The following is a 24,574-nucleotide window of genomic DNA, read 5'->3' on the forward strand; positions in this document are numbered from 1 at the left end:
ACCATGATCTAAAAGATCCGGTCCCTTGCCTTTGCTGTTAATGCACACTGCATCAGCATAACCACCACCACCCCCCCCCCAATTAATCTTCACCTTCTGAGGCCATCTATGTGGAAGACATGCACATCCATACACACACCAGAGTACATGATGCTGGCACAGTACATTATGAACTGGCCCTGATGCTTCTGTGCCTGTGAGCACGTGGCAGAACTGTATGACAGAAAAGGCCTGTTCGCCAAGGAGCAAAGAGAGGAAGGATGATGGGAGTTCTGCTATTCTCTTCAAGGGCATCTCCTCAGGAACCTAACTTCCTCTTGCAAGGCCCCACCTCCTAAAATTTTTCCTGCCTCTCTAAAGTACCAAGTCTGTTAGGGGACTAAGCTTTCAACATATGACATTTGGACTTTTAAGGTTCAAAACCATAGCAACTCGGAGGGGCCTTGAGAATGGCAAGGAGCCTTGTAAGGGTCGACATGACACATTGATTGACCTGCTTGGTGACTTCACAAAAAGCTTTCAACTTTCCAGGCCTTGGCATTGTCTCTGTAGACTGGGGAGAAATGGATCTCAGATAGCCTAGGCTTCTTCATTCTACGGCACTAAAGTCGAATCTTCTAGAAACAGACAGGAGGGAATGCTGTGAATGAGGGTGCTCAGTCCTAGGGCCTGGGATCTGACTAGAACTGTCTGGTGAAGGGCACCCACAGTTTGAGAGGGCTGCTCCAGGCCTCACCCTGGCCTGTTTTTCAGGCTGCTAATTCTGGATGCTAGAAAGAATATGGAAAGATGGTAGATGGTGGGAGGGAGAGTAGGCTGGCTGCACAGGTTTCACAGACAGACTCACGTAGGAAGAGATGACTGCTGGGCCCTCCCCACTTTGGGGAGGGAGAGAGGGAAAGAGAGAGGGAGGGAGGGAGGGAGGGAGAGAGAGAGAGAGAGAGAGAGAGAGAGAGAGAGAGAGAGAGAGAGAGAATTTTAACTTTCGCAGGTCATGTGGGTGGGGGAGGGAGAAGGTAAGCATCAGAAAGACAGTAAAGATCTCTAGCCTTTGTGTTTTCTGTCTGTGCCCCAGAATGTCCTGCAAAGGGCGGAACCAGGGCTACCTTTGAAGATGGCAGCTGGGTTCTCTGTGAACAGGGGTGACTTCTGACTCCTCGCAGCCTCTAAAAATAATCTGAGTGTGGGTGCTCTAAATCGGGAACAAAGACGACACAAAGGGTTAATGAGAGGATTCCTTTTGATGTTGCTTTGCATGAGCACAGAGCAGGATGGAAGAAACGGTCCAGAGGAAGAAAAGCACTAGAGGCTGGCTTCTAGTCCCCATTCGAGGCCTGCCAATTTCTTTCCCACATTCGCAGAGGGTACCTCATGCCCTGTTCTCTGGACCATGGGCATCACTTGCTCTGTGCTCTGTTTATGATTTTGCTGTTGTTTTATGTCATTAAAGTCTGTGACCACAGCCACATGCCAGAAAGTGGGAACAAAAATTACTTTCACTAACCCATACATTCCTCGCCCAGTGGACCAGAGGCCTAAACCCCTGGCAATGTCAGACCCCAGGACCCAAATTCTTAACCATCCCCACTCCTCATATTTGCAGATAGGAGACATAAGAAGTGAAACATTATCTAGAGCCTTCTAGCCACGGTATAGACTTAGAGTTGACACAATCCAGCACTTGTCTCCTCTGACTCTTAAAGGAGCCACCACTCCAAAGATGCTAGCTGTTGTGGTCTCAAGTGAATGAACTCAGGGATATCTGCTCCATACCCCACCAGTCTTCACACTGAGTCACACATCCTGGGCGACTGAGCTCCCACCTCTATCTGTTTGTGATCCAGTAAGTGCAGGCTGGGTATGTGAAGATGTGTCTTCCAGGGGGCAAAGGATGTCTCTTGCAGAGGAGGGTCTCAGAGCAATGTGTGAAAGAGCTGACAAACAAGGGAACTCATAGCTCCTCCCCCTTCTTCAGTTCTTCTGTGTTCATGAAATCATCAGCTCAAACACGCACCCTCATTGAAAAGCTCCCCTGAAACACTGATCTTATCACATCCCAGATGATGGTTGGAGCAGCAAGGGTTGATGTCTTCTAGGTCTGACTCATGGCTGTTGTCATACCTGAAGATTACAAAAGAAGAGTCTTAAAAAGAATTGTTTAGCTTGCCATCTATTTCTCTGATAAATACTGTGACCAGAAGCAATGTGTGTGGGGAAAGGGTTTATTTTGGCTTCCAGCTGCCGCCTGTTATGAAGGGAACTTAAGGCAGGAGCTCAAGGCAGGAACTGAAGCAGAGGCTGTGGAGGCTTGCTGCTTGTTGGCTTGCTCCTCGAGGCTTGCCCGGTGGACTTTCTTAACCAGCCCATGAACCCATGGTTCAAGGATGGTGCCACACACAGTGAACTGGGCTCTCCTGCACCAATTATATATACATCAAGAAAAATATCTCCACAGGCTTGCCCACAAGTCAATTTGATGGGCACATTTTTCTCAATTGAAGTTTCCCTAGATAATCCTAGCAAGTTGACAAAAAAAAAAAAATCATCTTCAAACATCAATAGTTTCTGGACCAGCCTTCTCTTTTCCCACATACACAAATTAGAGGCCACTCAAATCAGACTATTTGACCAAATTTCCCCCATATACCTGCTGAACTCCCACATCACTCATCTTCTAACTTCTACCAGATTTCTTCTTCAACTAGACTCTGTCATACTAGATGAGCATAGAGACTCGGAGATGAGGCCCCACCTCCAGGTTGTAGAAAGCACAGTCCATTGTGGAATTCCTAGCTTTTGCTTGCTAGGGGAAAAAGAATCTATCTTGGTACCATCCATTATGCATTCTGAGTTGCACAATGAGTTTGTCCTGAGACATATTTATGCCCAAGAATATTATGTATTCTCTTTATATACCATGCAAGGTTAAATTTTTTGAAAATTTATATTTGCTTTTTATCACCTAGACATATAAGTGATTTATAACCAGGCCTGATGGATTGGAATCAGATGGCAAAGCCCAGATTAACCTCATGGATCCTGTGGCCATTGGTCTGTTCTTGCTATTGATGATCTTTTCACCTGAGTGAATGCATTCGCCACTTTCCTTTTCAGATAAATATGCAGGTGGGGATCGTTTCTGCAATGCAGACACTTCCTCTTTCTGCTTTAAGTTCATCGGGCAATTTTTTTTAAAGACAGACATATTGAAACAGTCATACACTGAATAATTCATGTGGAAAAATTTGGGGGAAAGCTAGAGGTGACTTGTGGTATATTCGTACTCACTGGTGTTACAAGATGGAGACGTTCTGTATTACATAATTGGTATTCACAAAAAAAAAAATGCCTCCTTCATGAGGCCTCTTGTGCCTAGGCCCTCACTCACTCAACCAGCCACAGTCCTCTTTCAGAAGTGACAAGTGCTCCGGATCTGGGTGCCATGGTATATTTGTAATCCCAGAACTTGGGAGACAGACAGGAGGACAGCAGGAGGCCAACCTAAGCTACATATGAAGATGGTATATTTAAAATAAATAAATAAATAGCACAGGGCTTGCGAGATGGCTTTATAGGTAAAGGAAGCCTGAGGCCTTGAGATGGCTTCATAGGTAAAGGAGTTTGATCCTTAGAACCTATATAAAGATGGACAGAGACAACTGACCCCAAAACACTGTCCTCTGTCACCTACATGCTGTCACATGCTGTCTCTGTCTGTCTCTGCCTCTATCGCTTTAACTCTCTCTCTCCCTCTTTCTTAATAATAACATAATACTTAGTTGAAAAATAGCTTAATGTTGACAGAAGTATTTGAAGATTATCATGTCAACTGAGATGGACCAGGAGGCTGTGACACACCATGTCTTGACTCACAACTCCCCCATACATCTGCAGGCTTGAGTGTAAGCACTCATACCAGCCATAGGTGTGATCTGTCACCCTCAATTGTCTGCTAGACCCAAAGAGGTTCTTTATGTGCAAATCCCTGGCCAAGGGTGGTCCTACACACGACACAGCATCTACCCAGGTGCAAAAGCCAGCCAGAGGATGAATCATTATTATTTTTTTAATCAAGTAACAGGCCCAGGTGTAGCAGCAGCCCAGCTTTCTAATATCACTGTGGCTTTGATAAATACGTCCCACTCCTTGATAACTTTTCCAAATCCTTTAATATCCTGCAGCTCAGTCCCTGATGTCTGGCTGTCGCAAAAATGTGTGAAGGGAGACCAAATGTCAATAAAATCTCCCCGCCTGCCTCAACCCGGTACATAATCAGCTCCAAAGTAAATAAATGGTAAGTTAGTTATCTGCGGCAGGGAAGCAGACAGGCAGGCAGGCAGGCAGGAAAGTAGAGAGGTCCTTCTGCTTATCGGGCTCTCCTTTTGGCCTTCCTACCCTCTTCCTGCTCCAGGCTCTTCTCAGGGAGACTTCCCCACTTCACTGCCATTTTTCTTTCCTTCTTTGGTCCTTCCCCTCTGAGGGACAGCCAGCTCTACTTTTCTGAAATGTTATCCGCTTTCTGCTTTGCTCTCCTCAACTCCATTAAATCACCTTTCATCACATTAAATACAGGTCTTCAGGGTGGTCAGAGAGCTGCGCTCTGAGGGATGATGTTATAATGAGGGCGAGGTGTATGAAAAATCACTTTTCAGCTCAATCCTGGCAAGCCAGGAGAAGGGGGGTGCTAAAGAGGGCTAGCTAGAGACTGGAGTCAGGATCTTGAGGAGGAGATTCATTCAGCAGATACCTATGTGTGGCCTTCTTCTTGTTACCCTCTGAGAATACACCCACCAACAAAACCCTCTGTCCCCTCACGGAGCTTCCAGGAATAGGAACGAATGGAAGCCTGGTGAAAAGCACACTGAAGAGGCCACTGATGTGAAGAGTCCCTGGGAGTCTCTGCCTGCAAATGACTCCTGTTCTGGGTCCAAAGTGTAGCCTTCTTCCAAGAGATAGTCTTTCTTTTGAGTAAAACCAGAAACACCCCTCCCACGGAGCAACTGCCCTTGGAAGGGATTAGCTGTTATCATTCCTCAACACCTGAGTGTGAGTTTGTTTATTGGCTCCTTTTCCTGCATAGCTAGAGGGACCTGGAGTAAAGATGGGGGTTGGGGGTAGAAGAACCGGTAAAGGACAAAAAAAAAAAAAAAATCCTGGGAAAGTTAGAAATAAGGAAGACTCGGGACAGTTTGTGCCAGCAGAGCCCCCTTGGGCCAAGTCTCTGACCTGGCCTTCTGAACCAGGGTTCTATTTGAGAATCAGAAAGCTCCTGCCCAGGACCTTACCACTAAACAGTCCAGACATGTCAACGGTAGTGTTTATGGAAAAAGCCAAAGGAGTGTAAGTTTCTCCAAGCTCAGAGGGGACAAGACCTTTTCCTCTTATTACTTAACCTTAACTGTCATTGGTCATTGACTGGGACCTGTAAGCAGGCTCCCTATTAAAGGGCTATCCATTTGCTGCCAGGGAGATCCATTCCAGGACTAGAATCTGGAGCCAAGTAGAAACAGTGGATGCTTCCAGAGCTGGGTACAAGGTAGTATTTTAATTTTGAAAATATTAATTTTATGGCATACTGAAGTCCATAAGATGCAAGATCCTCCAAATTACCCTGAGGACTTATCTGACTTCTGGGGGTGGAGTATTAAGAAATACTCAAAATGGTGCTGAAATAGACAGGCAATGATATTAGTTCATTTTGTGTGATTATGACGAAAGACTTGAGGCTGGGCCAGGAAAATGACTTGGCAGGAAAAGACACAAGCTTCAGAAGCTATAAACGTGTGGCTTCCATCTCCCAACAAACAAACAAACAAAGTGATGTGGTGAGATGGATCTATAACTCAAGCACCCCTGCGAGGTGGGACAAGGTGCAGACAAGGTGCATCTCCCAGAAGCAGGAGGGGCAGCTAGCCTAGAGTACACAGCATAGAAAGACCCAAACTCAACAAGATGAAAGGAGCAAACGGACTCTGGAAAGTGCTCCTCTGACCTCCCAACACATGCCACAGCACATGTGCACGTGCATACACACAATAAATAAACAATTTTTTTTGAAGAACTGATACTGGGCACTTCATAAATAGAATTATTTAGCTCACAGTTTTGGAGGTTCCAGGCCCACTCTTGGCAGACTCATCTCTGCTGAGGGCCTCCATGTAAATGGTGTCTACATGATAGGAGCACATGCAGCAGGGAGCACACAGTGGCTCAGGGGACCACATGGTGCTGAGTTCTGCGTTAGTTACTCTTCTCATTTTTTCATTGTTGTTTGAGGAGACACTGTCAATGGTGCTTTGATTGAGAATGTCCCCCATAGGCTCATATGTTTGGATGTTTGGACTCTAGTTTGTGGAACTATCTGGGAAGGATTAAGAGGTGTGGCCTTGCTCAAGGAGGTCTGACGCTGAGGATGGATTTTAAGGTTTCAAAAGCCCAGAGCATTCCTGTTCTATTTACCTGTCTCTGTCTCATACTTGTCGAACAGGATGTAAAGACTAACTGCTGCACTAGTGCCATGCCTGCCTTCTTGCTGACATCCTGCCTGCCTGCTGACATTACCTGCCATGATAGTCATGGTCTCTAAGCTTATGAAATTGTATACAAGGCCCCAACAACTCTTTATATATTACCTTGGTCATGGTATTATTCATAGCAATAGAAAAGTAACTAAAACACAGTTTATCATGAAAAATAAGGTGTGACAATAAGAGCTGCCCTAGCAATGGTGACAGGAGCAAGAGAAGCTGGCTACATTGCATCCACAGCCAAGAAGCAGAGAGAGGCAAATGCTGGTTCTCAGCTCACTTTCTCCTTTGTGTTTAGTGTGGAGCCCCATCCCACACAATGATGCCATCTATAACCCTACCTTACTTACTCTTCTCTGGAAACACCCTCATATGCATGTCCAGAGATGTGTCTTCTGGGTGATTCTCAATTCAGTCATGTTGACAGTCGAGATCAACTACCACAAGTGACTAGGCTTCCTCTTTCCATAAAAACCCTTTCTCATAAAAACTAACCAGTATCGTGAGAGAACTATACGAACCCTATACAAGGGCGCCACATTTTCAACCATCTAACTACCTCCCACTAAATGTTACACACCTCTTATCACTACCATCCAGATGACCAACACTGTAATATTCAAACCTTTGAGAACATGGTCAAACATTGCCACTTAATACATACTGTATATTGCCATTTGATACATACTAATCTGATAGGAGAAAATTGAACATGTTGTTCCATTTTTGTTTTATCAGAAATCTCTACCACCCTAGTCATTAACAATTTAAACAACAAATAGCAGTGGAGTTAAGTACAGGAGAATGAAGAAGAGACAAAGAACAAAGCTACTTCATTTTCAAGAAGAATTCAGACAAATTGTAAAGAAGCCAGGACTCACTTTGATCAGATATAAAGTATTTTCTATCTGGTCTCTTTCTAATTTAGAATCTCAAATTAATAAATGGCCTTCAAGTTTCCAGTAAAGCTTGGCCTCAGAGTAGGAGCAGATCAAGGGTACAGCCAAAAGACTCCTTGAATTCAGGGCCTAGTACCTAATTCATGTGCATGTTTTCTAGGAATCTGAAGGGTTAGATCCCATTTTCCAAGCCTACAGCCTGTGTTCTCAGTACCCATACACAGCCCTGATATACACTGTAACCAAAAGTGGTGGGACTGAGTAATCTGCCTGTAGTCAAACAGCTATTTCTAGGATGCTATTGAATAGGAGTAGAGAAGAACAAAAAACAGGTCCCAATGTCTCCTAGACACTTAATGCAACCTTGCTTCTGGATTCTGTAACAAGCAATACTGCTGCCTAACAAATTATCCCCAATATTTAGGAATTTAATACAATCATTGTTTTTTTATGTTCCAAGATTCTGTGATTCGGGAATTCAGACAGAACACAGTCAGTCAGTCTCTGGTGTAGGAAGTTTGATTTGTTTTTGTCTGTACACTCAACATCTAGGGAGACTTACAACTGGGGATTGGGAGGTAGACTCATCAATTATGTGTCTTACTTCTGGCTCAGGAAGACTCCAGAACTACCAGACAGACACCTCTACAGGAGAAAGACCAAGAAGCTTGAGTGTCCTCTCCTCACAATGGCATAAGAAGAGGTAGACTTTGGCATGCTTTGGAGAGGAGATGCCCTCCCAAAAAGGCTTCATCGCCATTTGATGACATTGTTTTGGGAGGTGCTGGAAGCTTTATGTGATGGGGCTTAGCTACAGGAAGTAGGTCACTTGAAGCACGCCCTAAACAATATTCATGTCTGTTGGTTTTCATTTGTTTGATTTGTTTTTGGTTGTTGTTGTTGTTGTTGTTGTTGTTGTTGTTGTTGTTGTTGAGACAAGGTCTTACCATGCAGCCCTGGATCCCTTGAGCTCAGTGTATAGACTAGGTTGGCCTCTTAGAGATCTTTCTGCCTCTGCCTCCTGAATATTGAGATGAAAGGCATGAGCCACCATGCCTCCTCCTTGAAGGACAGCTTATCCCTGCTTTCATATTCCCCTCCTCTTCTCCACCACCCATCTCTCTGTCTTCCCTGCCCAGCGCATAGTAAACAGCCTCAGCTCCATGCTCCACTCACTGTGATTTCCTTACCTAGCTCACGCCCAAGGTAATGGCAACAGCCAACCTCAGAACAAAATCTCTAAAATTGTGAGCCAAAATAAAATATCCCCCTCATTTAACTACCCTCATTATTTCTCTCACATATTTGTCACAGGAGCAAACATCTTCCTAATGCCAACTATTGAAATAGTGTCTCAGGCTTTCACAGGCCTCTAGTTACATAGGTATGCAACTGACTGTGAGTTCAGCCTGGGCCCAGGCAATATCCTATTAGTTACAAATTGGTGAAGAGCAGACTTGAAGAACCGTTTATTCCCCTACCTGATCTCCCTTAAGTAGGGCAGGCACCAGACCCAGAGGAAGTCTAACCACCAACTGGGACATCTAGTCTGTCACAGAAGCATCCCTAAAGATAAATTGGTCACAATTTTGGAGAAAAACGTATTGGATTTCAAGATGTACTGACTCAAGTGAAAGAAGGAGTGAAAGGGGGGAAAAGAGAGAGAAAAGATGTAGAGGGGATGGGGCCTTCTTCAGACTGAGCAGGCATACAGCAGACTGCAGAAAATAAAGATGCCCACACTGGAAAGATCAAGCAAGCGAGGCCCCTACAGAGCAAGGTCTACCAATGGTGGCAGGGAGGCTGGGAACCACAGAGAAATGATTCCAGGCATAAAACAGCGCACCCATGTGTTTTAAATCTAAACAAAAGCATTACATGTGCATGTAAAAGTGGTGTCAGAAAAAGAACAGATTTGTCTGGCTGCCTTGATTGCCCTGTAAATGAATGCTTTGGACCATTACTTGTAGCTTTGACGTCCCTGTAAGAGACTTTCTTGGAAGCACAGTATAGGGAGTGCTCAATATCAGCTAGAATATTGGCAAGTCTTAGCTTCCCGCTGCCCAAAAGCGAGTCTGTATGACTCCAGTGAAGCAAAGGGAGTGGAGGGCAATGGCTTCCTGACCTTAGACCATGGGAACAGCAAAAATGCACACAGAAGGGGCAGATGACTCTATCATCTTTAACGGGCTACTTAATTCCTGCTGGCAAAATAAAAGAGCCACCAGTGACATGCCCCAGGCAGCAGATGGCATCGTGGACAGCTTTATTGAAAGGGAGGGAGTCTGAGTCTGAATTGCCCTAACAGCCAACCAGAAACAAAGAAATGAATACATTCATGTTTCTTTGGGACATGCAAAACAGAACAAAACAAAACACCAGTAGTGGAGTGGAAAAGTGAGACCAGGACAAGAAGGCAGCCAATATAGGGCTTGTCATCAAGTCAGTTGTTGGTGTTGGCAACAAGAACATATTCCCAGCAAAAGTGCTTCACAATGTCTCAGGGTGAAGGACCCAGTTGGCCAGTGGTATCATCAATCCACCACAAATGGGTCCTTTCACACATATAAATCTATAATGACACCATCATGTAATATTGCTAGGAATGTTTGTATACGTAGACATTCCCCTGGGTACCAGTCTTGAAATGTACAAGCAATCAATATGCCGTAGCATACAGCATGTGTGGGGATCTTGCTTTGACTGTCACCAGCACAGAATGCACACTCCAAGTTCTCCTCCACACAGAGCTGGGTCTTCTCCATTCCAGCCTGTACTAGGTATTGATTGAATATATACTTCTCTCCTCTCCATGGACAGGCTTTCTAGAAAATCATCAAAGAAATGCACACCCTGGCAATTGGGAAGCAGCCTGAACATGCTAAAGGGACGAAGCACAATTGCAGTAGTATTAGAGGCAGAGGACCCCAACCTGTCCTTTTCCTAATGCCTCCCCCGAGTTAGCAATGCTCTAGGGCTTGAAGCGAGAAAAAGTGGAGGCCAGATGCAAGTGGAAGCGCGCTCCAGGCAAGTCAGAACACCACTCGGGATACTTTTAACAGGAAACAACAATGAAAAAACGGTACTTTCTCTGCTCTGCCTGACACTTCAAGTCAACTCTCTTGGAAAAGCACCCAGACACTGTTCAAAAGCAAGCGCAACCACCTCAGCCCTGCTGTCAGCTCTCATAAGACACTGAATATCTTCTCTGGCCTTGGCTTGTAGCGCTGTTAGATTTGCGCCTGCCTGTAGCTTCCTAGCCCCACCATTACCTTCTTGCCTCTTCCACGGGCTTATTTCATGTGGTGCCAGGCAGAGCTTTCAGGCTGTGTGAGAAACTCCAGGCCGGCTAGTTAGAGTTCACAGTGAAAAGAGGGAAGTGTTCAAGAGTCTGTAGTACAACTGGGAGAGAGATGCCCTCTGGAGAAGCAAGACTCCCCTGGCCCCTCCACAACATTCCTTCAGGCTGGCTTCATTTAGGGCATAGGGGACGATGAGGGCCCAAATGACAATAGCAAGAATGAATTACCTGCAGACGCCAGCTGCAGTGTAACCTTGTGCTGTGCCCTTTCAAATCACTATTTCATGGCTCAGGGATTGTTTATGTCTTGTCCTGGGAACCAGTGTCTGAGTCCCAGGGGAGAACTGTCCTGAGAAGTGTGTTACAGGAACCGAGGTCATATTACTTGTGTCTGGATGCTAGATCGTTCACTTCTGAGGCAAGTGACCGTGTGCCTCAATTTCCTAATCTGGAAAATGGATTTCTAGCTACCTGATAGAGTTCTTAGTGTATTTAATACACTAATATATATGATTTTCTCAGAGCAAGAGAGGGCACAGAAGTAGTACTTACACAGTCCTGAATCTGCATCAGCCAGCAAAACACCCTGGACGTTGTCTAGGGAAGTGACCAGAAAGAGGTTCATTGAGCCGCCTGCAAAGCATAATGTCACCCCTGTCATACAGACGGCAGCTGAAGAAAGGAGTGTGACTAAACTCTTCCATTTTCAGCTACTGATTCTGTGATGACATGCAGTCCCCAGGCCAAAGGCTTCCACCAACCATGTCATTGCTGTCACTAATACTGCTGCTGCTGCTGCTTCTATGGCCAGTAAGCTTTCCACTCAGAGGACCCACCCCAAAATCATTCTCACTCCCCTTAGCCTTCTTAGGTAATGCTTCTCCCCCTCACCTAGAACACTGTCTATATAATGTGCTCAAACAGCAGGGATGGGAACGGAGCAAACCAATCCAAGATTGAGCTATGTTAAATGTCTCAGAATCCAGGCCTCTGTAATCACTTCCAGTCCCCTAATTAGTGCACCCTTGTTTACAGGTCTGGTTCAGGTTGCCAGAAAAAAATGTGAACTTCAGATAAACAATGAATCTTTTTAGTATCAGCACCCCCCCCCAATATTGCATAGAATGTATACTAAAACATGTCTTTATCTAAAATTCAAATGTCAACAGGCATCTTTTATGTGTTTATAAAATTTGACAAACCCTGTTCAGGGTCACTGAAGGGTCTCTCTAGTATCAGAAAAGCTTGGAGTTCTGCTTTTCCAGTTTAGGGAGTTCCTGGAAAACAACTTGAAAAAGGACTGTTGGCAGGGCTTTGACTGGGAGGTTCCCTCAAAGAGAGGCACAACCACAAATCAGAGAAGGGGGGTTCATAAAAGGAAGAAAAGCCATCCACAGACACAGGACAGAGGAGACTGTATCTATGGGCACCTGGGGCTTGATCCCTGAAGGGAGCCACCTAAAAGTCATATGGAACATACCTTGGAATTGGGCTTAGGTTCTTCTTTTGATAGTGGTCCAGTCTTACAACATCAATTAATCACCATCAAATGGTCCAACTCCAAATCTCATGGCATTAGGGTGAGAACCACAAAGAATCTCAGGTGGAGGCTGTCAAGATGGTTCACCAAGTATGAGTCAGGTCCTCAGAATCCACATGAGAGAGGGAGAGAATGGACTTCTGTAGGTTGTTTCCTGATCTCTACCCACATGCTATAACACGTACATACCCACGCACATGCATACCCTCCCCATACCCCACCCCCACAAGACAATAAATAAATGTAAAAAAAAAGGCAAAGAAGTGAATTTCAGGGGGTTATCTATCACTTGAGCATTTTTTTATGACTCCAGGTTGTCCCAAAGCCATGAACTCTTCTACACTTCCAAGTGCTTCACTGAGCATGCCCAGGCACTGTTAGGCATGAAAAGCTAGCAGCAGCACTTGGACTGGAAAGCATGGACCACAGCTGCAGGTAAAGCAGTTGAGCATCTGAGCCCAAAGAGTCCACTGTGGCTCATCCAGAGCACCTGCTTCATTTTCATTTACCTCAGGTTGACCCCGTACTTATAGGATGGGAAAGACTTGCTCACTGGGCATCTGTGGCCTGCTGCCAAATCAGATGAGAGTGTGGGGGAGAAAGGGTGTTTAAATCTACTAGGCTTTACAGAAATAGAAGACACGGTCACCATTTTTTAATTAAGAAATGAAGGAATGGGGAGGGAGAAAATGTACTGGTTAGTAAGCACATAGAATAGCATATCTAAGGACAAAAAATAACTTTGCTGTATTCACTTTGTTCCAGGCCCTCTTCTAGAGACAAAGATTCTGTATTGAGTCAACATTCTAATTTCTTGTCTTCATGGAACTTGTAGTTTAAGTGGGCAGGGAAATATAAAAGTTCGTAAGATACTATAGACAACAACAGCCCAAGCCACTGGGGGAAGGTTGGGGAGTGTGACAGGAGCAGTTTTTAATAGGTCAGAGAAAGTATCACATGAAGATGACTTTAAAGTATACCTGAAAGGGAGAGGAGAGAGAGAGTGCGGCAGGGGCTCCTAGCTGAGTGTATGTCTGGCCTTGTCTAGAGGCAAAGGCCTGGCCTACTGTGAAAAGCACAGGGAAGCTTTGGTAACTGGTATCCAAGTGGGTTATGGAAAAGATTTTTATGGGGGCAGGGTGGGGGTGTTTGGGTGGACCACGGGGATGGCTTAGCTGTCATTGGGATGAGTAAGGGCCATTGAAAGGCATCAAAGGGCTCAATGGTTCATGGTATAAAAGAGAATCTTAGTTGCCAGCTTAAGAACAAGGGGTCTGCTCCCTAGGTCTGGCAAGCAGGCCTATCATACCATCTACTTGGCAGGCTGGGACAAGAGGACTGCAAGTTCACAGTCTTTCTAGAATACAGAGTAAGTTCACTGTCAGCTTGGACAGTGTAGTAAGTCCAGGAGACTGTCTCAAGTCAAAGTGAAAGGGGCGGGGCTTGGAATATAGTTCAGTGATAGATCATTTGCCTGACCTGCCTGAGTCCCTGAATTTACTCCCTACTGTCAGGAAGGAAGGAAGGGAGGGAGGGAGGGAGGGAGGGAGGGAGGAAGGAAGGAAGGAAGGAAGGAAGGAAGGAAGGAAGGAAGGAAGGAAAGAAGGAAAGAAGGAAAGAAGGAAAGAAGGAAAGAAGGAAAGAAGGAAAGAAGGAAAGAAGGAAAGTCTAAAGCCCAGCCCATGGTGATGCACACAGGCAATCCCAATACGCTGGTAGCTAAGGCAGGACTATGGGTCCTGGGTCAGTCTGAGTTTCAGAGTGAAGTCCTGTCTCCAAACACTAGGCTTGAGCAGGTGGGACAGAACTAGGACCACAACAACAGGATGGGTGGAAAGTGACCAAATTCAGAAAGTGTGTACTTTTTGAAGGTATTGCCAGCAGAGTTTGCAGCCAGGATGGATGAGAGAGAGAGAGAGAGAGAGAGAGAGAGAGAGAGAGAGAGAGAGAGGTGGAGGAGGCTGAATGTCAGGTTTTGGACATGAGAGGCAGATGGATGGAGCTGCCAGATGAGAGATTCAGAAGGGTGTGGGTAGAACAAGCAGGAGCAGGGCTGAGGATAAGATAGACATTGCTGTCTAGGGCACTGCAGAAACGGTATTCAATACTATGACACTCGTAGGGAGGGGAGGCGGACAGAGAAGATGTATAATGCAATGACCCAGGAGCCTGTGCCTTGCAAGCCACTATGACAGGCTCAGTTATTACTACCACCCAAGTCCTCCTAATAATAACAGCAAAAATTGGTCTCAGGGGTGCAAACTCTGAGGGTCTTTTTGCCTGTATCCAGTGGCCTTTTCCTGCTCCCAGTACAGAGAAAGCTGAACCTAGGATTCCAGTGACTCCTTGTCACATTTAATGGACTACTACCTAGGTTTTAGGCCTGGCATCTGCCCTCCTCCCTTATACTCTGTCTTTAAGTCTTCCTCCAAGAACCTTAGAGCCCCAGATTGTGTGTATCTATCCCAGGTGCTCTCTGGTTCCCACCCAGTTCTCAGCCCACCATCTATCTAGCATCTGTTTCAATTCATCCATCATAGACTCCATAGTGCCCACTCCTCAAACTGTTTGTGACCGGCATGTTCTGTTGGCCAGCAGGTTCCATCCATCTAAGGCAAGCCCTAGAAGTTTTCTATCAAGCACATGTTCTTTCCTCCCACTTGACCAACCCCAAAGTAGCCCAGTATTAAAAAGAAGAGCCAGTGTGTAGAGTACACTTGACTGTGAAGAAGCCCAGATCTATCTCTCTCTCTCTCTCTCTCTCTCTCTCTCTCTCTCTCGCTCTCTGTCTGTCTCTGTGTCTCTGTCTGTCTCTGTGTCTCTGTCTGTCTGTCTGTCTGTCTGTCTGTCTGTCTCTCTCTCTCTCTCTCTCTCTCTCTCTCTCACACACACACACACACACACACACCACCACCACCACCACCACCACCACCACCATCACCACCACCACCACCACCATCCTTTGCAGCTGAACCCATTGCTGAGCCACTGAGCTGTCAACAGCTCTTGGGCATTGTGAGTGAAGAGGCAAAAATGCATTTGCACATGCCTTCTCTTCTTACCACTCTGAGGCAGCAAGGGCCCTTAACAATGGATTAGAACTCCTCCCTTCCTAGAGAGTAAATAAAAGCTCATCTGGAGGGGTGATGCAGGGAGGCTGGAGAGTGCTGGGGGCTTCCCTTAACCCAGCATCCTCTTCCCTCATTGGAGGTGGCCTCAGAGGTTTTAGAGGAAGGCAGTGCCGTAACTCATGAGATTAAAACATGCCCGCTTCTCCTCAGACATGTATTCTATATGAAAATGTGGTTTATGGGCATCAGGTCCACAAATCTAAAGCCCAAGCAATTCTACCTGTGACCATCAGTCATGAAAGTACACTCCCGGAGAATAAGAATTTACACGACCACTGTTAGCCCATAACCAGCGCCAGAGCATCCTCCCCCAGGAGCCAGGTCTCCCTGACAACAACTATCCGCCCCATTTTTACTGGCTGGTACCCAGGCTAGTGGCAATGACTCTCAAATGTGAGTATTTATCATGAGACGTTTTCAAGGCTCATCTCTTCTGGTTTGGAGAGAGGGTACTGGATGATGAAGAATGAGGCAAAAGGGGGTGAGTTCTGTTTCTACTCCTCCCCAGCCATGCAGCTCAGCAACTTTGCTCTCTCTATGTCCAGTTCTGCCTTGGTTGCCCATCCTGAGAACCTCAGTTTAATTCAGCACAATGTAGCGGTGAGGTTCTCAAGCTCTGAACACGTTACTCAATCTCTCTGTGTCTCAATTTCCTCTGTGATATAGAATGATCATGGCACAGCCTCATAGCAATGCTATGAGAATTAAAGAGGTTAATATTGTATGAAGCCCAGAGCAGTGCCTTCTATATAAGTGCCCAGTGAGGCAGACACTTACTGGGCACCGTGTTCTCTTCCTAGGGCTGCTGGAATCAAGTATTATACAGTCTGTGGCTCACAAAAGCAGTGTGCTGTCTTACAGCTCTGGAGAACAGAAAGCTGACATCAAGGGGGTGCATCTCTTCACTGCCTCTCTCCTAGTCTGTGGCAGCTTTGTAGCCATCTCTGCTGATCTTTTGGCTCAAAGATACATCATCCCAATCTCTGCCTTCGTATCCACACGTAGATTCCTATGGTATGTGGTCTTTGGGGGCTCAAATTTCTCATTTTTATAAGGACAACAGACATATTGCATTAGGTATATGCCTAATGCCCTCTTTTTCATGTGATAGCATTTGCAATGATGCTATATCTAAGTGAAGTCACATTCTGGGGCACTTGGAGTTAAGATTTCAGCCCATTTTTCTGAGGCAATACAGTTCCTTGCATGACCAGGACCTTCTAACAGCTTCTGCATGGCATCAAGAACACAGGCACTAATGAGATGCGGTCATACTTGCATGACTTCACATTGGAATGTGGGAAACAGACTTGCATTCATGAAACAGGAAATACAGTACCAGGAAAAGGTATAAAATGCAATGACAAAAGGCACACGGGTGGTGGGGGGACAGCACCATAAGAGGGAACTTCAAATAGTTTTAGGTGTTTGCTGAACTTCAAAGGATGGATTGGATTGCCATTCCCCAAATGAGTATCACCTGCCCTGTCACCACCCCCCTTTGACCTACAAGAGGCTGAGACTGTGTGCCATTTTCTTGAAGCTCAAGCTCTTGGTGTGGCTGTAGTGTCAGGTAAGACTCAGCAAAGAGACGTCCACAAACATCTCTCAGACCAATTCAAAACGGCCTTGGCTTCCAAGTTAAGGATTTCTCTTGTCATCCTGTAAGTACTTTTCTTAGGTCAAGGTCCACAGCGGCAAACAAGGGTTCTTGGGGAAAAGGTTTTTATTTTAGGAAGGATCACCAGGAAAAAACAGCAAAGATATAGAGAAGGGCCAAACTCAAACTAATGGACCTTACTAAGCAAGAACTCTCTGGGGGTGTATTTTGCCTGATCCTACAGGAAAACTCTAGAGTCTCCGTAAGTCTCATCTCAGAGATATCCAGGTTAGAGGAAGGGAGGTAGAGGAGGGTGCAGCATCTCCATGTGTCAGTCCCTGAATCTGTCAGTCTCAGACACTTAAGGCTGTCACCATTCTGTGGTTCAAATAAAGTAGTTTTGGCTTTCAAGAAACCAGCTGCCAAGAGTAAAGGCATGCCAGGAGTCAATGTCCACCCAGACAGCAAAGAGATCATATGGTAGGATGCTTCTGGTGTTTCTTGAGGGGGGGGGGTAAGAAGATTAAGATATCTGACCTCCAAGTCAAAAAAATCTGATAACTGTGTAAACGAAGGAGACAGCAGGAACACAAGCTAGTAGTGAAGCTATGGCAATGGTCCAAGCCAGAGCTACTGGAAACCCAAACTAGGACGGGAGGAGGAGAAGCTGGAGAGGAGGGGAATTAGGAAGGCATTTATAAACATTTACGGCTGTGCTGTAGTTTAGGTTTCTCTGTGTGTGGTACTCATTTATACCAGGCAAACACTATATCATACATTCCAGCCCTCTTTTTACTTTCTTTTCTTCTTGTGTCAGCCTGTATTACACAATGAGTTTCATTCTGATGCTTTCCATACAAGCATATAATGTATTCTGATCATATTACCCCATTGCCCTCTCGTGTCTGCCTCCCACTTCTGCCGATTCCCTTCATCTCCCCAACTAACCCTCCTTCTATTTCTATGTCTTGTTTGTGTGTGAACCAATGATTTAATTAAGGGTCACTTACAGGCACACAGGTGAGGGGTTCTTTAAAAGACCATGATCGCCTTAGAACTGGCTGCACCACAGAAGAAAATCCATCTTCCTCATCCAGTAAACATGAATTGCTTATGAGTTTGGGAGGGGTGGCGCCATGAACCCTTCCCTACTCCATGATGAGCTGTTAATGGGCCCAATACTGTGCAGGACTTTGGAGGCTAACCACAGCAGATGGGACTCCACAGATGCTACAACCCTACCCACTTTCCTCCAGCTTTTACGTTCTTGATTTTTCTTCCTTGGTGTTCCCTGAGCCTTGAGTAATAGACATATCCCATTTACAGCCTGATGACTCAAAAGTCAGTTATTCTCAGCACTCTGGTCAACTATGAATGTCTGCACTAACTACCACACACTACAGAGGCAAACTTTGCAGATAGAGTCCAGGAGTAGCTCTAATATTACCCAAGTTGTCCAGGCTGGCCCTGAAGTGGATCTGTGCTCCCAAGAAGTCCTTGAATTTACAATCCTGCCTCAGCACCCTGACTATAAGTGTATGCTTCCATACCATAGCATAATTTGATTCTTAAATTTTCCACAGAAGCCCATTGGTTGGAGGCTGAGTCTTCAAAGAGACACCACTGGCAGGTGGTAGAACTGTTGAGAGTTAAGGCCTCAGGGAAAGGCTTTAAGCCATTGCCAGTATGGTCTTGAAGAGGAAGATGGCTTCCCAATGATTTCCTCTTCTTGTTGGCATCTTGCCTACAAGGTAAGAAGCTTTGTTCCACTGTATGTTTCAGCCTTGATGTACAACCTCACCACAAGCCCAAAGCAAAGACACCTCCCAGTTATGGAGTGAAACACCCAAAGCCATGTGCCAAAGAAATCCTTTCTCTTGCCACATATGTACATACATACACATACAACACACATACACATGCAGCACACATGTATGGAGATAGAGACAGAGAGTGTAATTAGAAATTCATCTCCGAGGCCAAAGTCCAGGAATTTAAATGATATTCTAGATAATTCTGATGTACCCTTAAGTTTGAGAACCACTGATACATGGAAGGTTGAATGAAGTTGGTGAAGAGAATATGACATGGGAGGTCAGTTGGAGTGGAACACAGGGTAGTCAGTCACAAATGGGAAGAATATGCAGGTGGTGACAAGAAAAGGATAGAGATATGAGGCATTTGACTGACTCAGTTATGACTGACAACCATGAACAAACTGCTCAGCTAAGTGCCCAGTGTCAAATCCACAGTTTCTTTTTGAACACAAAATCGCCACCTGGATCATACTTTTTACCTAAGTCCCTCCCAGCATTTGACAGAGAACTGACCGTTCATGGCTATGGGAACCAGTGTGAAAACAGCCATCAAATACATCATGAGAAATTTACTTCTGTGATTTTAGAGACTGGTAAGGAGGGAGGCAAAGTGAGCTTGCTTTATAGATCTTGCCATAGAACACCACTGTTTAATTCCTCCTGTCCAGGACTGGGGCTCTAGCATGGTAATAGAGAACTTGCCTATCTCCTCCCTAAAAGTCTAGCATCAGAAAAGCTAAGAAAATTAAAAACAAAAATTAAATAGAATAGTACTTTGTAATGTCCAATCTCAAACTGGCTTTCTTTTGTTCTTTGTTTTCTTATCTGTTTTGTTTTGTGTTGCTGTTGTTTGGATGTTTCATTTGATTTGATGTGGGGGTCTCTTGTAGCCCAAATTGGCCTTGAACATGAGAAGCGTCAAGGATGACCTTGCGTTCCCATCTTCCTGCCTCTACCTCCTAAGTACTGAATTCACAGATGTGGGACACTACACTAGATTTTATGCAATTCTGACGATCAAATCCAGGGACTCATTCGTGTATGTGAAGCAAGCACTCTGGCAGATGAGCCACATTCCTAGCTCAGGCTTTGTCCCTGGGGACATAACCATCACTTATCAGGACTGTCTCCTGTAGTTCTGGGACCAGAGTAGGTGACATTCCTGTGGTTGCATTCAAAAGCTGCAGTCATCATGACAGTTCCCTCATTGGCTTGTTGGGTGGTGGAGGCTGTAGCTAGCCAAGCTTCAGTAGGGACTTCTGTCCAGAACACTCAGATCCAGAATGGGTCTCCATGGAATCTGGGCTTTTCATAAGCATGACAACTGAAATCCAGGAACCAGGTCTTGTGTGTGAGACAGGTAAAAGTTGAATTGTCTTTTTGTAACTAGCTTCAGAGGTTCCATAGCATCACTTCCACCTGTGTTCTAACGCCCACGAGGAATAATAGCTGCAATTAAGGTCATTCAGCACTGTTTGTCTCACATACAAAAGTTCGAGAGACAGCCCTAAGTCCCACTTACAATTCAAAGGGAGGGGGACACAGACTCCATCTTTGAATGGGGGTGAAATCAGTTCCTGGAAGAGTATGCAGGGCAAAAACTATTATTTCAGCCATTTGTGCAGCATACAATCTGCCATAGTAAATAAATCCTCAGTGGTCAAAACCCAGCTATGACCTTGCTGAGTCTGGCATGTAAGCTCCAGCCCATCTCGAATTACCCACAACTGGGCTGATCTGTTATTCCTGCAATCTTCCTTCTGGGATTGGGGCATGAATAGTAAAAGTTCTCATTACTTTATAGCTTAACAGGCCTCTATAGCCAGAAAAACTATCCCTGGTCCATCTAGAAGACCTGGAAATCCCCCAAGAAGAGCCGCTTCTGCCTCTAGGAGTTATGCTTGGGAAGGGTATGGTCACCACAGGGACAAAGGGAATTGATCAACGGCCAGAATTACATCACTCCCTCTCTTTGCTCATTTTTCATTGCTGTTGTTCTTTTTCCTGTGTTTAATTTCTCTTCTTCCTTACCCTCCCGTAGGACCTCCCCCTTGGAGATGGGGTTGGGGGGATTGATTGATTGGTGCTGAAAGCAGGGAGGTTGCAAGTAGAGAGAGATCACCTTACCCCGGAGATAGTTTCCATGGCAACAGGGACAGGTTGGTGGGAGGGGCGGGCAGATAAGGGCCCCACTTTGGGCTTCAGTGCACAATGGAGGTGAAGGCTCTAGTGTTTGCATGGAGAGAGGAAGACTATTCTTGTGCAGCTGGCTTAGGAGTGGGAACAGGAGCAGGAGCGGAGAGCACTTTGAAGCTCTTTCTGTCCTCTGCTCTCCTACCTCACCAGACAGCAACCTAGGCAACAACATTTGTTTGTTCACCTGGTCTGCCTCCTTTCACGACCACCCGCCCTCCATTTGCCACATTTCCCTCCCCCACCTCCTCCTCTCTCTTCTTGCTTCTTTAGCCCCTGCCAAGCTTCTAACCTGAGAGAATTAATTCCCCTCCCACAATTGGGGGGGGAGGGGCGGTACAGATCACTGAGCACTATTCTAGCCTGTGTCAGGGTTTAGGCCCACCGTGCTGCTTGCATATTGGCCTTCCTCTAAACTTGTTCCTTGATGGGGGCCATAGATAGTATCCAGAGGGTAAAGTAGGTTATTAGTTGATCTCTCAATGGTAACACACCCTAAGTATTCAGCATTCAACAGCTGTAAAGCTCATTACAGGCTTCAGCACTGCCACCCTGGCACTTGCCCTGCCAAGGGGTATTCTTGCCCCTTAACATCACATAGACTCTTAGCCCATAGCTGTGACCTTGTTCCTCTTTCTCATATAGACAGACCTCAGACTCAGGACCCTCAACACACTTCCAGACAACCTGTGCAGCTTCTGTGTCCAGTTGGATTTTCTTCAGTGTGACTGAGTAACAGCGTAGAGCTGTCTCATCCTACAATGTGTCTGCATGGAAATGTAGGGAAGAAATAAAATAGAAGCTCACTAGCCTGGGCAGAACGCCATATCAGTTCAACCCAGGAGCCAGAGGCAAGACTCAGGATTGTTCCAGCCTGGACCTAAAGAGCCTTTTCAGTGCTGAAGGGAGTGTAGGGCTAAAGATAATTTCTTTTTCCTCATCATGTTAAAGGCTGAAGTATCACAGAATCTAGCAGCCTCCCATGTACCTAAAGAACGCAGCCTCCCACATACCTAAAGAACACAGCCTCTCACATACCTAAAGAAAGGAAAGCAGGGTCTTCCAGTAGTGTTGTTCATAACAGCCTAAAATGCCCAGCAGCTAATAAATGGATGAGCAAAACTGGTCTGTCTATGGAATGGAGTACTAGTCAGCTATGAAAAGGAATAGAATTTGCATCCATGCTACCATTCAGATGACCTTTCACAATGAGATGCTAAGGTCCAGCCGAGAAGTGTTTGCCTTGCAAGCCTGACAACCCAGAACCCACGCAAAGGTGAAAGGAAAGGACTCACTTTACAAAACTGTCCTCCGACTTGCACATGTGCATCCTGCCATGTGCACCCTGCTCCCCAAGGACAGAGTCATCAATAAAGCAAAACACAATAGGAAGTGAAAGTCATTAACCATTCTGCTTATGCGCAATGCAATTCTATGGAAAGTTGTTTCATTTTGCCCAGGATGGGTGGGTGGCAGAGAGGAAGGACCACTCGTTAGTATGGAGTTTCCCTTAAAGAGTGATTATTACAAACTTCAATAATACATAGTGGTGGCACTTGCAGTGCCCATGAGATAAACTTAAGGCCACCAAACTGTACTTTGTAAGGGTCAATTTTACATGCAACCTAACCGCAGTTGTTTTGATTGGTTTGGTTTTGAGACAGTCTCAAAATATGCCAGGCTGCTCTCAAACTCCCTGCATTGTAAAAGATGACTTTGACCATCTGATCTTCCTCTGTCCTCCTAGGATTAGCAGCTACAGTGCATGACCACCCTACTGGGGATGGAACCTCTAGCTTTGTTCATACTAGGTTAGTGCTCTACCAACTGAGCCACATTCTCTGGCCCCTTAACAAGTCTGACAATGCAACTGGTAATAATAGTGTACCACTCAGTACCAAGGGTACTAGCACCAAGAAGTCACCACCACTGAGAGTGATTAACCCATCCTAGTTTACCACGGGGCTGTGAACTTCAGTTCTGAAGTTTTAACACTGGCAACCCCAAGAGATTTCAAATTCACTTTCCCTGCCCAGGAACCTGGCTGTAGGAACTAAATCAGGCTTTCGAGTGGCTCTGATGTGCTGCGTGGTGAGCCTGTCTCAGGATCACATGGAATAATAATCACACTAATGACAGCCAGAGAGCAGAGAGCACTTCCCGTGGTCCTGGCACTCTTACTGTCCAGGGCTTCCAGCATGCACTTGAGCCTCCAGGGAACTATTAAGTATACAGGATGTGGGGGAGGGACTGAGATACCACATTCCTAATGAACCCTGGGAGTGACAATGACAACAGTCACTGCCCACACTTTGAACATCACCCCCTTCCCATGCCCTTCACATATGAGAACGCTCCTAACTTACCTCTATAATCCTTTGAGGTGAAAATCATTTGTAACCTCAATCTCCAGACAAAGCAGGAGGTAGGTGGAGGGCCTGCGACTGGCCCAAGGTCTTCTAATTAGAACCCAAGGCAGTCGAGCCACCGAGGCCGTAGCTATAACAAGTATCCTTTCAGCTGAGGAGAGCGGAGCGTGCGCACGAAGCATTTGGACCCAAGCCTGCCACTGAGTAACTTTTCTCAAAATAGTAGCCCTTGTTGTCATGATTTCCATTAGAAGGCCCTGCGTCTTGAGAAAATGGTTCATTTCAGAACCCTCACTAGACCAGTGGCCTTTAATGTCCTTCCAGGTGACCTAATCTTCAGGCAAGCAGTAATCGTCCTTGGGAGGTTACAGCCAGCATTTTCCTCTTCTAGTCTTTGCTTTGTATGACGTTGTTCCGGATTCCCCAGGAACACTTCCCACTCCCGACTCTGCTTTCCCAAAGGGTTTGCTCTCTGTAATTCGGACTCTTCTAGACCCACAAAGCCAGAGCACTGTCTGTCTCCTATTCTCCCATAACTTTAGTACCTGCAGGCCAAGAAGGACAACCTACTCCAGTTTATACCAACCATAGAGAATCCAGAGCTGTCATAAGTGCCTCTGTGCCTCTTAAGCCTCAGTTTCCCACTCTGTATAGTGGGCATACCAGTACCTTATCTAGACACCTTGTATTTGCAATCAGACCATTGAAGAACAGTCGGTCTGTAGCACAGCCAGGATGGGTAATCAGAAACATCCTGTTCCCAGCCAGCAGATCTGGAGTTTCCCAGCATAGGTAGCTCCATAAGAACAGGAATCCTGTTAGCGGTGACTGTGACCAGGCTGTGGGAGGACAAACAGCTCCCTGAGAAAGGGGAAAAGGCAGAATGACAGGCTCAGTCCTAGGGTTGATCTCGGCCAAGAAAATATTTGGGTTTAGAGAATGGAGGAAGTTTCCCAGGCCAGGACAATAACAGCCCCCAGCTGTCACCCTATCTTGTGAGCCCCTGTTCAGTGTCTCTGGGACTGGGAGTGGCTGAAGGGGGGGATAAATTGTGGGAGGGAGGAAACTAGGAAGAGACAGACAGATGGAAGACTTTCCATAGGAAGGGGCTGCTTTGAATAGGACAGAGCTGGAGAGGACTTTGAGGAAGCAGCCTTCTCCTTCTCAGCAGGAGCAGAGCCCCTAGAGTCCTTTGGC

The 24,574-nt window shown here is 45.8% G+C and overlaps 1 long non-coding RNA gene across 1 annotated transcript; it reads right to left on the bottom strand.

The window, feature by feature from the left end:
- Positions 1 to 973: 973 nt before the first annotated feature.
- Gm34077 lies at positions 974 to 23,754 on the bottom strand. Its single transcript, XR_386893.2, has 4 exons — positions 23,375 to 23,754; positions 12,208 to 12,371; positions 11,280 to 11,360; positions 974 to 2,121 (listed from the first exon to the last, which is right to left on the bottom strand). It is a non-coding gene; the product is annotated as a predicted gene, 34077 (long non-coding RNA).
- Positions 23,755 to 24,574: the final 820 nt, after the last annotated feature.

This window comes from Mus musculus, chromosome X (assembly GCF_000001635.26).
Source record: "Mus musculus strain C57BL/6J chromosome X, GRCm38.p6 C57BL/6J".
Lineage (NCBI taxonomy): Eukaryota > Metazoa > Chordata > Mammalia > Rodentia > Muridae > Mus > Mus musculus.